Raw genomic sequence first — 14,670 nt, 5'->3', positions numbered from 1 at the left:
GTATGATGTGGCCGTATGTAAGGTGGGTACATTAAGTGTGAAAAATAGGTGTGTCTGCCGCTCGCCTAGCGGCCATCTTGTCTTCTCTGATGGCGGGACGGTGTACAACCTACGAGGCCAAAGCAGTGATTTGCAGGGCATGAACAAGAATAAAACTAAGTTAGGGGGCTTCAATAATGATTAGACTGTCTAACTATGTAAAAATATTCACAAGAATCAGCTGGGCATGTAGTTGCGGCAGCCCAAAAGTAGGCCTATGTTTAGCGAGCCATAGATCGACAATACACACATAGCACCAAAAGTAAGCCGTAGAAGTCGATAAAAATTCATAGGCACAAACTTAACTGCTTTATATGACCATATAAACGTCTCTGACATCGTTTGTTGGAAAAAAATGGGCTGAAATTGCCCCCCCCCCCCAAAAAAAAACAGGAAAAATCACACTAACGGTCAAGTAGAACAGCGCCCTCATCACTTCCATATGAACGAAATTCTAAGATAAATATGCAAATAGGGGTATCTCCGCTCAAGCTGTGTGGTTCAATCACAGAGTAATATCATAGACAGAGTGGCAACAGCTATTGTTTAAGGCGTGAAGCGGTTACGTAAGCAATCCATGTTTGCCTCGCCTCACGAAGCTCTTGGCTCTCTTTTTCGAAGAGTGCCGACCATGCACCCTTCGGTAATTTTCGGATTTTCACCAATTGTTAAGCGAAAGAATGTTCGACAAAGCTTGTGTTGTTGTTGTCGTGTGGTGCTGATCGGAATTGATGTGCTGGCGAAAACGGGAGTGTTTTGAGCTTCAGGAAAGTGGATTTTACCGTTTTAAAAATTCCTCTCATATTTTTATGAATATATAATGAGTGTGTTTGAACCAAATTTGAAAGTCTTTTATCGATACTGTCTGGTTTTACTCAATGGTTTACGGTCAGTCATACCGTCTTTTACACGTGCGCCAAGAAAGGACATGTTTATGAAACTGCTGGCGTGTTATGTTTTGATTGGCGTGAGGCGGTGTTTCTGGACTGAGAGCTCACAAAGTAACTATGGTTGCTACGCGACTGGCAGTACGATGCCATCTCGTCGTATGTTTCGCATAATCTCGTGTAATTATCAACCACAAACCAAGCCTCCAAAAAGTTTAACACCTTTTAAGCTCATTTTAATATGAAAAGCCAATAGTCTACCGAGACGACCATGGAACAAAAGGCATGCAAGTGTTGCCACTCTGTCTATGATACTCTGTGGTTCAATCGACGTCTAGGCACTCACGCTGTAGTCGTCAAGTTGTCAAAAGGTTAGACATATTCATAGCCAGTGAAAAGAAACGCCCCAGTTCTATGATCTCACGGCAGGCTTTGTTGAGTTTCCAGGTCAGTTCAGTCGAAGTCATAGTCAGTCATAGAAGTCATAGTCGAAGTCATAACAACGTGGTATGCCTCCGTTACTAGTTGACGTGTGACTTCAAACTGCAGGTTTATAAACAGTGCAAATCACAGTCGTTAAAGGTAAGATAGTTACAATTTGCTATTGTAAACAGTAAACTAATGAAGGGGTTATGGATTGGTCTTGGTATTTCAGCAAGACTTGAAGAAAATGATGTGAATGATTTTTCCTTCTTTCCAAACGACAACATTCTGCGTTGATAATACAATCAATGCCCAGTTAGGGAACAAAGAATGCACTCCGAAAGACATAGTTTGCTCGTGCTTTCCTCAATGAAACTTTGAATCGTTCTCATCAGAAACGATGTAATTCGTGAGAAATTTTACTAGACCAGGATTGTAAACGAATGAAGTGAAAGTGTATATGTACCTAAAGAAAGTCTTGACAAAAGATAATCCGATACACTTCAGGAAACACAAACGAGAAACTATGCTAACAATGTTACTCAGGTGAAAGAAGGCAATGAACCAATCGACTTGCAGTGCTTTTGCGTTGAAGCGCAGGAATACCGTGAACTAGCCATACTGTCTCAATCGACTCAGAGGCGTAATTATCGTCTGGGCGGCATATGTCATTCAATAGCAAAGAAATCGACTCTTCGAAGTTAAAACTATGTCTGGTAGTAAGGAAGTCGTGCACAGTGAAAACAACCCTCACATCCACACAGTCACGGTCAAAACAACAACACGCATCCACACATTTCTCACTAACCGTCCATAAGGGATCATTTGCAAACGTTTGTGAAGATCTGATGATGTTATTTTAACATTGTCAAAAGCCCGTACCTTGCTTTTTACCTGACCCCTTGCAGAGGCAAATCGTCTCAATATCTTAGTCTTCCGCCGACACTGATCAATGGGCTCTACTGAAACTTTATTATCATATAGGTTTTGGATACAGACAAGCAAAGCTGTCTCCAAGATAAATCACTGACAACATGTCTCTGCTCTTTTTTCGGACTGTTAAACTTTGTAAACCTTGTTACATCAATCCAGCTAAATCAACGACATTTATACTAAAACCTTTGATAACATTCTTCGCTTGTGGATTTTACTGATGACGCAATGAACTGTCGGCAAACATCATGTCTTCATTATTCTGGAAGGTTGGAAATAAAAATTGAGGAAATTAAGAAGTCGTCGAGGTCTGAATCTGTGAGGAAACCACTGACACTGTCAGTGACTAAGTTAGTTCTTAGGTAGTAGGCTAAAAGCATGTGGCAAAATCAGACCAAGGATTTGAAAGACTGCAAACGCATAGAGGTAGTTGACTACTGAAATAACACAATAATTAATGTAGTTACTTGGAATGGCTAGGAAAGTATGTTCCCCTCCTGATACAGATAATTTTTAAATTTTACATATTACAATGGGGTCATTTGATGGCCATTTGAAGTGCTTTAAACAAAGTTTCCTGAAGGCTCAAAATATATTAGACAAAAGACAAGTGAATGTACCAATAGGAAATTTTCTCTTCTTTTTCACTACGTAATGAAAAAAAAATATGTAAGGAAATCAAAATGTGACTTCTACAAGCTGAATTGAGTATTCAAGATATTTTCAGGTGTAAGGATGCCAAAACTGTAGCAGCAGTAGTAGCACAACAAATGAATAAGGCTTGTTAATGCTTCAAATTGAAACACTGTGTATGAATTAAACAACAACAGCAAAACTTTTGAGTATGAGTTGAATATTGCATATTAATGACGTTTGCTTGATACCGCGTGGTATTCTCGGGGTGTCCGTATTTTGACGAGTTGCGCCTTTATCATACATGCATACTTTAATTATCACTGTTTTCATATGGACGTACCTAAATTAACAACGAAATCAACTGAAATTGACCTTGCTTGCTCATCGCTGTACTAATAAAAAGTCGGTTGCTATTGAGTGGTGGAAACCGTACCACTTGTTGATATTATTGTGTGGAAAACCTCCCGACTTTATTATTTGTATTTGTTGTTGTTTAGACCAAAACTTAATTTTGTTTATTGTTGTTTATCGCGTTAATCATGATTCCGGAAATTTGGCATAATATTATATACTACAGTCGATGCTCTGAACACTTATTGCGCATGACATAAAAACTTCGCTCAACAGAGATTTTTCTAGAGCTTGGACACAGCTATGAGAATCTACGTACAGGCGATGGCTGGACTTTGACCGAAATGCACATTTTCAGGACACTCATTACTGTGCATGTACTATGATTTATTTGTGCGGACTGTGTTAATATGGACATATTTGTTACAAAAGTTCCGGCAACAGTTGCTTCATAGTTTAATTTATTCGTGTTATTTTGTCGTGATTCTGGGGTTAAATTCTCATTACTACCAGATTTTCCCATCATTCTTTTTGGAACCTACGATGGCAACGCACATGGATGCGGCGTGCTGCTCTGTACCGTGAGTTTAAAAGTAATAAACCAATGTTTTTGTTGATCGAGAACTGTGAGTTTCTTCAGTGTCACTGGGAATGATCGGCGGCCAATATTTCTACAGGAAATATTCCTCACAATTGCACTGTTGGGCGATTCCACTTTAAGAGTTAGTTGTACACTTTTAGAGGCAACGTCGAAACAGATTTGATGTTGATGTTGAAGTTAAGTATGGCGGTAGATGTATAACATAAGCTGGAGTGGGTGTTTTTTAGTGTTTTGAAACATAACCTCATCCCTTCGTGAGGCCCGCCAAAAATTGGGTTAAAATACTCGCACCAGCGTTCGATTTCAAGCTCGATCGAGTGTGATCAGCGCAGAGCATAGTGCAAGCAGCTATACGATATCTATGAATGCAAAGTGGATATAGTAGCCGTATCAGTCAGTTTATCTCCGAGAATGATACAGTCCTTAAACGTCAAATATGCCGAATCATTGCCGTCTTAGAAAGGAATTTGTGAGCACATTAGGGAAAATGTGAAGTGAGTACACTGTATCATGTGTATAGCGTCGTATTTTACTCTTTCATTTACATTTTATTGCGGCACGAATAAAACATTTCAATGGTATTGACATCGTCTGTTCGCCGTACTTTCGTTACTGGAACTGGCTTTCTTGAATTGATTTTAACTTCTTTGAACAACGTTAACTTAAGTTTGACTGTCTCGGGAACACCCTACATATTTTTGATTGCATTCGAAATCCGCATGGAACACGACCATGAACCGTGACTCTCGCTGTACAAATCAGAAAATTATGTGCATCTTCTCTGTCGCGAATATTTTCAGTGTTGTCGGATTTTTGTGGCTCATTGACGGCTATACACTGTATAATTCACACCTAGATATTTAAAAACCTCAATAGGAAACTTGTCGTATAGTGGTTCTGTCATGATGCACTGTCGACCGGGACCTTAATCTTCAGTAGAGTAGACGACATGAAAACACGGCATAGGACCGTCAGTGAACAATAAAAGGTGCCGGTCGCATTACTTACAAATTTTAACCTCGTTCGTTCATTTGTTTTTGCTAAAACTGTACTTGTACCTAAGTGCAATGCCAATGACGAACTGAATGCAAACAACAAAATTTTGACCATAATTATCAACGACGTTTCGGAGTGTCATAAGTCCTATTCGCTCAGCTGGTTTATGTATATGAATATACCGGCGAAGGTCACGCGTACGCCTAGCTGTAAGTAGTTGCGGTTACAGTGAAAATGTAATTCGTATTTTAACATGTTAAAATACTCGTTCACATCAGTACCCTCTACAATAATAGGAGAATGGCAATAGAGGCGTATCGATTATGATGAAATAAAATGCAGATGTTATGAAAATGTCGTTATCAAAGAGTGCGTCGAAAATGAAGGATTTTATAATGAAATGAGGGTGCCCAAAGGGCGCACAATGGAATTATATAATAACAAGGGTGGACCCTTTGGGCACTAAAAATAAAAGATGTTAAAAAAATGGGGCGCCCGGAGCGCGCGCCAATAGTTTACGTTATCATCCGTGCATTAATTTTACTTGCACACATAAGCATATACATCTTAATACTTAAACAAACAGATGTCAACTTTATATCTTACGTTCATTATTAAGTTTTCCCACATATGTTTGAAACGATTACTGATACTGGTCTGTATGTGTGAACTCGGACATAGATACATAATTAAGACTACATCAGAAATGACCCGATGCCTCCATGCCTGCATGCCTCCATAACCCAAACATAATCTTGTTAGGCAATCGGGATAAATCACAAAAGATGAATGCCTTGTGAAAGCGAAACCGCAAATCAGGTCATTGTAAACAGTCAACAAATTTTGCTGGCTTTCTGAATATGGATAGATTATATCTTTTTCTGTCAAGTAATGAAAGTTTTTCTCGATCTAAGTCGGAAACGCGAAAGCGAGGCGACACTTTAAGGGGGGAATTTGAGGAAGTGTGATCGAGATCCGACCTGGCGTCGGAGTCCAACATACAAATGGTGAACGTATATGAACACATTCAAGCTGAACTCGACTAAATTTGGTGAGAAGTGTGTTCAAACAAAGTATTAAGTTAGTTTGAACGCTGTGGTTTTGCTGGGTGCGCGCAAAATAGTTTAATCTATTCACATTTTATTGTGTTTGGTATTAACCGAAAGAAACGATGTCGGGTCCAGGACAAGGAGTATTGTACACCGTGACAGCAAGTCTCTTTTCAATCGACGTCAAGGCATTCACGCTGTAAGTCGTCAAAATGTCAAAAGGTTAGACATATTCATGGGCAGTGAAAAAAACGACTAAGTTGTATGGTCTTACGGTTGCTTTAGTAAGTTACTAGTGCTCCAGTCCAGTTCAGTCGAAGTCATAAGGTCATAACGACTTAGTAGGCCTCTTTGCTAGTTGATGTTTGACGTCAAACTGCTGTTAGTTAAACAGTGCATATCACAGCCGTTAAAGGTAAGATATCCATAAGTTGTTATTGTAAACAGTAAAATAACGAAAGGATTGTTGATTGGTCTTTGTATTTCAACATGACTTTAAGAAAATCATCTGTGTTTTTTTCAAACTGACAAAATCCTGCAGTGACAATACAATCAATGCCTAGATAGGGTATATAGAATGCACTCCGAAAGACATATTTTGCTTGTGCTTTCCTCAACGAAACTCTCAATCGCTCTCATCAGAAATAATGTTATTCATGAGAAATTTTACTGGACCAGGTTTGTAAATGAATGAAAGAGAAGAATTTGGCTCGCCGCCGATGTAGCTTTGTAAAAGTTCTCTATGCTAATTTTTAAACTGTCGCCCAGGCCTTCCTCACACTTTGCACGCTGTTTAATTTTAGAAAGTGTATGTACCTAAAGGAAGCCTTGACAAAACATTTCGAAGCGCTAGCAATATCGTAAACTAGCCATATTGTCTCAATGGACTTTGGCGTAATTATCGTCTTGGCGGTATATTAGTCAATAGCGACTCGGCGAAAGTTGAAACATTGTCCAGAAGGAAGTCACACATAGTGAAAACAACATAACAAATCCACACATAATAAAAACAACACCACACATCCACTCATATCTCGTTAACTGTTGCTAGAATTTCAAACAATAATGTCAGTGTTGGACTCATCGCAGTTGCCCTTTTACTGTGTCTTCATTGTTCTTTCATGCATAATTTCAAGAAAAGCCATCAAAATGTTTAGGCAAATATTTACTTTTGCATATTAATGGTGGAACAATAATGATTGATTCAGGGAAAAGATCTAACAATTACCTGTGGACTACTAGTACCATGAAAAGTGAAATAATACTTTTAGTGAGAGTGCATTATTATATAGGTACAGACAAGCAAAGCTTCCTTCAAAAACACTCATTATCGACTGCATGTGGCAAAAACAGAATTGGAAGACTGTAAGTGCATAGAGATAGTCGAATGAACAAATGACACAATACTTATTCCAATCACTTTGGTGATTAAGGAGGGTGTGTTCCCCTCCTAATACAGATCATTATGAATTTTACGTTTAAAAAAAAGTTTTCATGAAGACTCAAAATATATTACACACAAAAGGATTGTCCAATATTACCTTGTCAACAGAGATAAATGAATAGCGTAGTAGGAAAAATTTCGGTTACTTTTCACCACTTGATGGAAAGAAATGTAAATGCAAGGAAAACAAACTGTAGCTTGATTATACTACAGAAGTGCTTGGGATTTCTAATGTTTTTAAATGTTAATGTGATACATTGGTTCAAATTTAAGTATGGCCATTCATTTTAGAATGCAGCTTCTATTTGGATATTCACAACTCTATCATATAAGATGCTTTGAAAGACAAAATAAATCATAAATTAAGCATAATATTAAAACATTCATAGTCGGCCTATTTTATAGAAAATTCTTGCACCCCTGACCAACCCTCCTCACATTGCATTGCAAATGTTGTATTGAAAGTTATTTGAAACTGAAGTGTTTTACCAGAAATGTTCAATGTTAGTGTGATTTCATAAGCCACTTTATGTACAACAAACATTTTTGTTGAATAGACATGATTAGCCTAGTACATCTCTGTAAAAATAAACAACTGACAAAGGATATCCGGTGCACGATATGTTGACAAGCTGAATCCTTGAGTATTCACAATGTTTTACGGAAAACTGTAGCAGAAGCACAGCAATTGAATAATGCTACTTTAATTCTTTAAATTGAAGCACAAGGTAAGTGTAACGCAAAAGCAAAAAGTGTGAGCTAAAATATTGATCAAATCAGGGCATTTATTATATTTTATCATGAATCGATACAAATAACATTGCCAATCTTAACCTCTGGCGCGACACCAAGGGCTGAGCCCTATATAATATTACAAATTATGGTGCAGCTGGTCTCTATGCGTTAACTCGGACATCGATACAAATAATTTTGACAACATTTGAAACGGTTAAACACTGACATTGCCCCTTAAAGTAGCTCGGGTGTGGGTATACCACAATCTGATTAAAATCAGATGTAGAGTACGGCGACGTCTTCTTATGCGTACGCGGTATTCTCTCGCTGTCGCCTCTCACTACATCTGACCAACTCCCATAGAAGGTGGCGTTCAAATCTCGCGCTCTGGCCAAAACAGCCGACCTATCAGAAGGCGCCTTACAGAGAACAATAGGTATGCCTCGCAAGCATGCATATGCACGAAGAAGACGCACGAAAATCAAAATTGTGTAACCGAGCTATCCACCCCTGTTATAAACAAAGGCGCACGGCGAATTTTAAAATCTGTAATTTTAATGTTGAAACATGCCTTTTATTAATAACTGTGCAAACGGAAATCATGCGGACAGACTTTGACACCAGCCCTGCGTACGATGCTGTGTGTTCCCGGCGTTATACGGCCTCCCATTACAGCCCTGCATGCAGACATACAGGAATACACGGCGACTTATCGGTCCTGATTTGGACCGCGCATGAAAAGTTACCTTTTCTAACTACTTTCGGCCGAGTAACTCATTAGATAACGCCATTAGATACGGTCTTGCAAGATATGGCCGGTTCCTGGACACCTGACCGACCGTGAATCGCTGGTAAACTATTACAAACGGTTTGGGACGAGAGCAAATTTTTGAATAGAAGAGAGGTCGGCCAGTTGCGACCTCGGCCTCGGTCAGTGAGAGAACTCGGCGAGTTGCGAGCTCGGCCAGCTGGAGAAGTTAGCCAGTAAAAGCATGATGGTTAGCCCCCCCCCCCCCCAAAAAAAAAGAAATGTTTCTGGTCACGTCTTTCTTTAAAAAATTGTGCGGCGAAGCGCATTTTATTTTATTTTATTTTTTTTCCCACAAGGGAGGGAGGAGGGTCAGTTTTATAGTTTTATCAATATAGTCACATATATACTGTTCATGAAGTCACTGATCATGTCCCCCAAAGAATGTTCTCTTTCTCTTCAGCCATTTCGGTTTGGTGTCAACCACGGCCGCTGGCCACAAACAGAAAAAAAGGGTGACGCGCTGTTGTTCAAGTGACGCGCACGCTGACCAGAAACATTTCTTTTTTTTTGGCCTTATATGATGATACTACATTGTATATCTATTTTCTTGGTCTCGCCAAAGTTATGTGAAAGCGATGTCAATGTCATTCATGAGAAATCTCCGTGTCCGTTTTAGAACTGAATAGGCTATTAGGACGTCCTATTCTAATACATGTACATGGATTGTGTATGTGATAGTGTATAAAAAAGTGCTCGTGCATACATTGAAGGTAGAGAAGATAACTATTCATCTTATCTGAATCTAACTTTGAAATCTTGGTAAGTCTTAACTCTGGAAAACAGACATTGCCAAAACTAACGACTACGTCTTTACACTATCATATACATTCTCTTCCCTGTACATGTATTAGAATAGGACGTCCTGACAGCCTGTTCACTTCGAAAACGGGAACGGTGATTTCTCCGCAAGTTTTGTAAGACTGGCGCAGAAACTGTACAGAAGTGTAATCGAGCCTGAACCTCACTGAACGCGGCATCTTACACAACAGAATTTGGTGTTTTTGTTGAGAAAACGGGTAAAATACTTACCGCCGCTACCACTCTTGTTTTATGCCCTCAACATCAAAATATGTTCAAAGCTATCGTTTTAGATGACCAAACTTACGGATTCCATTCCAGCAACTATCGTTTCCCTACCCAAGCTATCCTGCACGGTGTCAAAGGTATCGTTTTCATTCAAAAGCTACACTTTCTTAGGTACCCCTGACCATGAAGTTACCCCCTCGCTTGAACAACGCTAACTAGAAAGTGACATCGGCTGCACAGTGTGGTACATCTTGTTTTGCTTTCCATTAAAAAAACTGTAAACTTACGATTTACTTCCGTAAAACCATAACATATTAAACGTTATTCATCCAACGATCAACGATTAAGTCATTGTTACTGCCAATTTGTACCTCTCGATCGTACGCCCGCGCCCTACTCGCGATCTGCAGAAACGCCGAGGCCGACGTGTTTTTCAGAGTGGAACGTCTTCTCATTGTTTTCTGAATATTCAACAAAATAATATCAAAAAGCTGAAATTGGCATGCGTTTAAAAGCGTCTGTTGACTGTGAAGAGAAAATGTACGCAATCATCATATGATCATATGTAAGTGGCCGACTTCTCCCACTGGCCGAGTTGGTCGGCGCATGAATGTAAAAAATCTATTTTTTACATCCATGGTCGGCGCGGGAACTGGCCGACCTCTCTGGTTTATATCTGTTTTTTTGCAATCTGTGAGTAAGCGATTGAATGACTTGGGTAGGCATACATCGGATTTCGGCTGAAAGTAGTTAGAAAAGGTAGTTTTTCGTGCGCGGTCAAAATCGGAACCGCGGTCGCCATATATTCCGCCTCTCTGCACAGTCAGAAGGGCTATGGAGGGAGCTCAGGCCGTAGATACACCGGGAACACACAGCATCTTACGCAGGGCTACTTTTGAGACATACACATACAGTGAGCAGCGCCCAGTGAACGACTTTGGCTGCTGAGCTCTATTGTTACTTACACACTCAAGCAATATAATGTGTAAAAGGCATCCGAGCGGCCACAAATTTTAGACTGAAATATGAAAGTGCGTTGTGTTGTGTACTTGACGCTGAAGATTTGAATAACAATTAGATCGGATGTTTAACGGATCGCGTAACGTACAATCTACTAATTGGCTGCTTCAGAGCGCGAGATTTGAACGCGACCTTCTATATGGGAGTTGGTCAGATGTAGTGAGAGGCGACAGCGAGAGAATACCGCGTACGCATAAGAAGACGTCGCTGTACTCTACCTCTGATTTTAATCATCATTTGTTAACAGACTGCGAATTGTAAAGATGCATTGGCATATTTCAGGTGATTGCTTATATAAAAATTGAAGTAAGCAAAGATCGTTATCAATGCCTCAGGCCAACTTTACAGTGGTACAATTGTTGTACACAATAAAGTAACTTTGCAGCAATTATTTCTTTGGTCCATGCATTTCTGCAGTCTTCAGTCAAATGTTTAATTCAACTAGTTTACAAACAATTGTGTATAGTAATTTTCAATTTTATGTGAATTGGAAGCATACCAAGCTTTAATGAAACTGTTTTAGGCCTTTGCTTCCCTTTCCTTAAAACCCAACGGTGTCCGTTACATCAGAGGCTAAAGTATTTAAGTCCCATAAAACAAAAGGTTTGTTGGTGCTTCTCGTTGTCAGTTAAGTTTAAATATTAGACTGATATTTCTAAATATTGTAGAAATCAGCTAGATCTTAAAAATCCAGGTTGAACTAATGTTAAACCTCAAAAACATCATTCGCAAAGTGCAGATTGGCTTTATAACAATATGATAAATCAAAATTTTCAACCTTAAAATTCGTATGTATTTTTGGTAAAATTATGACTTAGAGTAATTTTGACAATTATTTAACGGAAGTCACTTTGTTTTATTCTGAGATATCGAAAAGACAGACGATTTTGTCACAAAAACTAACAGTCACGGAGTTGAATATTAGATGCAATTTTCCTTTACGTAGTGTGTTATAGTATGCGCCCTCTACGACGAATGGCAGTTGTGCGTTCGCTTAAGGGGATTTACAGCAATATAAAATGCCTGTTTTCGATTGGATGGTGCTCGATGAATATCGTATATCAACCAATAAAATGACACAATACATGCCTCCATACTCAAACAAAGTGTTGTTAGGCAACCAAGATAAAATCACATAAGATGAATGTCCCCCGAAGTCGAAGCCGTAAATCAGGTAATTGTAAAAACTCAACAAATTCTGCTGGCTTTTCACCATTCGGCCGAAAATGGACAGATTATATATTAAAGTCTGTCACATTGTCAAAGTTTCGCTCTATTGATCATGAAGTCAGAAACGACAATGCGCGACGACATTTTCAGGATATTTTCAGGAAGTTCGATGCAGATCCGACATGACCTCAAAGAGAAACAGAGTCCAATGTACGAGTGGTATACGAATGTTAACACAAGCTGAACGCGACGAAATTTGGCGTGTCGCCAGCAAGTATTCCATAACAAGCATGTTCAAATGAAGTACAAATGTATTTGGTCAGTGGGTTTGAATTTTACGCTCTTGCTTTTGCTGGGTGCGTGCAAAATAGTGTAATCTGTTAACATTTTATAGTGTTCCTTTTCAACCCGGGAAAATGATTAAGTAGCGATGTCGGATCCAGGACATGACGTGTTGTACACCGTAGAAGCCAGTCTCCGTTCAATTGACGTAGAACCACTCATTAGCCGTAGTCAAAACTTAGAAATATTTTTTGGCAGTGATGAAATGTCCGAGTTGTATGGTCTAGCTTATGGTTGTTTTATCATTTTTAAATATTTCCAGTTCTGTTCAGACGGAGTCACGAGGTTATAACGACGTGGTAAGCATCGCTGCTAGTTAATGTTTGACTTCAAACTGCAGGTGTTTAAACAGTACAAAACACAGTCATTAAAGGCAAGATAGTTAGGGGGCCCAAGCCGGTTTCATTGGAGTTTATCTTCTTCTTCTTCTTCATCTTCTTCTTCTTTTTCTTCTTCTTCTTCTTCTGTCAATTCTTTGCCTGCCTAGAACTGGAAAACCGCTGCGTGTACACTGTGACTTCCCAAACTCGGCACAGTGAGCAGGGCCAATGAGAGGTGGTGCACCTAACCATTTTTAACAGTCAGGTGACCTGGCGGCCATGTTTGTTTTTCCAAAACCAAAAAGCGGCTTCTCCTGGTGACCTAGGGGTCTGTCCAATTTGAAATGTGGTGGGTAGCAAGCATGTTCCCTATTCTTTAACATTTGCAAAAAAGCCAATAGGGTAGCCTTGGCCGCCATATTGGATTTAAAAAAATCAATTTAATCTGCAAAACTCTGAAAATCCAGAACCAACAGACAAGTTGATTTGAAATTTTAAACATGTCATTACTAGTTCGAGAACTCTCAAGTTTGGGAAAGGTATTTGCATAGGTCGTGTGGTTTAGCTGCCGTATTTTTGTAAAATCAAATTTAATTTATAACAATCTTAAACTCTAGAACCAACACACCATTTGAAGTGAAATTTTACTGATATCATTACTAGTGTAAGTATCACGTTTGCGAAAGGCGTTTGATCGGTCGCATGGTTTTGCTGCAATGTTGGATTTTTCATAAAATCCATTCTAATATACAAAAATCTTAAACTCCATAACCAATATACAATTAAATTTGAACTGAAATTTTACTCATGTCATAACTAGTGTGGGTACTATCACGTTTGCAAAATACATTGATTGGTCGCGCGGTTTTGAGGCCAGAATGCTTTTTTGTGAAAACCTATGATAAAAAGCTAATAATAGTCAAACCTTTTCTCCAGAACCAATGCACCATTTGAACTGAAACTGTGCTTGTATCATCCTTATTGTGAGTACTTTCAAGTTGGCGAAAGGCATATGGATGGGTAATGTGGTAGGACTGCCATATTAATTTTCACAAAAATCTCCAATAACGCCGAGATGATCTTCAAAATTCTTCTTTACGAGAACAAAAAGACCATTTCAGCTTAAATTTTGCAAATAGTGTCTTCAATGAATTACTTTCAACCAAGGGGAACCGCTTAGGCCCCGCCAATGCTGCTTGCAGCTTTAGTTATAATTTGTTTTTGTTAACAGTTAACCTATGAAAGGATTATGGATTGGTCTTGGTTAATTTCAACTTGATTTAAAGAAAATGATTATTTTTCCCTTTCAAACCCGTCCAACAAAATACTTAGCTCATGCTTTCACCAATAAAACTTTCAATTGTTCTCTTACCAAATCAAATATTATTAACCAGATGATTAGTTTGTATAAACCAAATGATCTTATATAACTTTGATCTTCATTTATTCCGTGTTTGACCTCTGTGTCACAGAAATAGGAAAAAAGAGTTGACCCAAGGGCTTTCAAAGGACGCATGCTCCGATAGAAAACAACACTTTTTGAGTTAACTAAAATTATTTTCTTCAAATATCAAATCAAATCTGAATTTTGTATTCAACAAGTGAATTTCTATCATGACATACGGAGAGGCTATCAAGTCTAGCATATACATAATTATATTATATCATGCTACTATGCGCCATTCTGATTCGATCGACGTGAGCTCATTCCACCGATGCTCAAATACTGTTTTAACACTGATAGCGGTGGTAAAACGGGCCCCTAAACCAACATTTTCGAAAATTGCCCAGTTGATGCATCGGAACGTACTTATCTAAACCATTGACCATCGAGAAAACCGAAACAGTCCACTTGGTTTCAAAGACCGAAGACCGAACTTTTAATTG

The 14,670-nt window shown here is 38.9% G+C and overlaps 1 protein-coding gene across 2 annotated transcripts in view; it reads left to right on the top strand.

Moving 5' to 3' along the window:
- The first annotated feature begins 12,029 nt into the window (after positions 1-12,029).
- Positions 12,030-14,670, top strand: part of LOC139151018 (transient receptor potential cation channel subfamily M member-like 2) — a 49,381-nt gene continuing 46,740 nt past the window's right edge. The window contains exon 1 of one of the 2 annotated variants that reach the window (XM_070723535.1): positions 12,030-12,125. The gene's annotated coding sequence lies outside the window, so the exon portion shown is untranslated. The remainder of the gene's footprint in view (positions 12,126-14,670) is intronic. The other variant, XM_070723536.1, reaches the window with a different exon arrangement.

Source organism: Ptychodera flava, chromosome 15 (assembly GCF_041260155.1).
Source record: "Ptychodera flava strain L36383 chromosome 15, AS_Pfla_20210202, whole genome shotgun sequence".
Lineage (NCBI taxonomy): Eukaryota > Metazoa > Hemichordata > Enteropneusta > Ptychoderidae > Ptychodera > Ptychodera flava.
The sequence above is the reverse complement of the archived record's forward strand: the minus strand, read 5'-3'. Positions and strand labels throughout refer to the sequence as shown.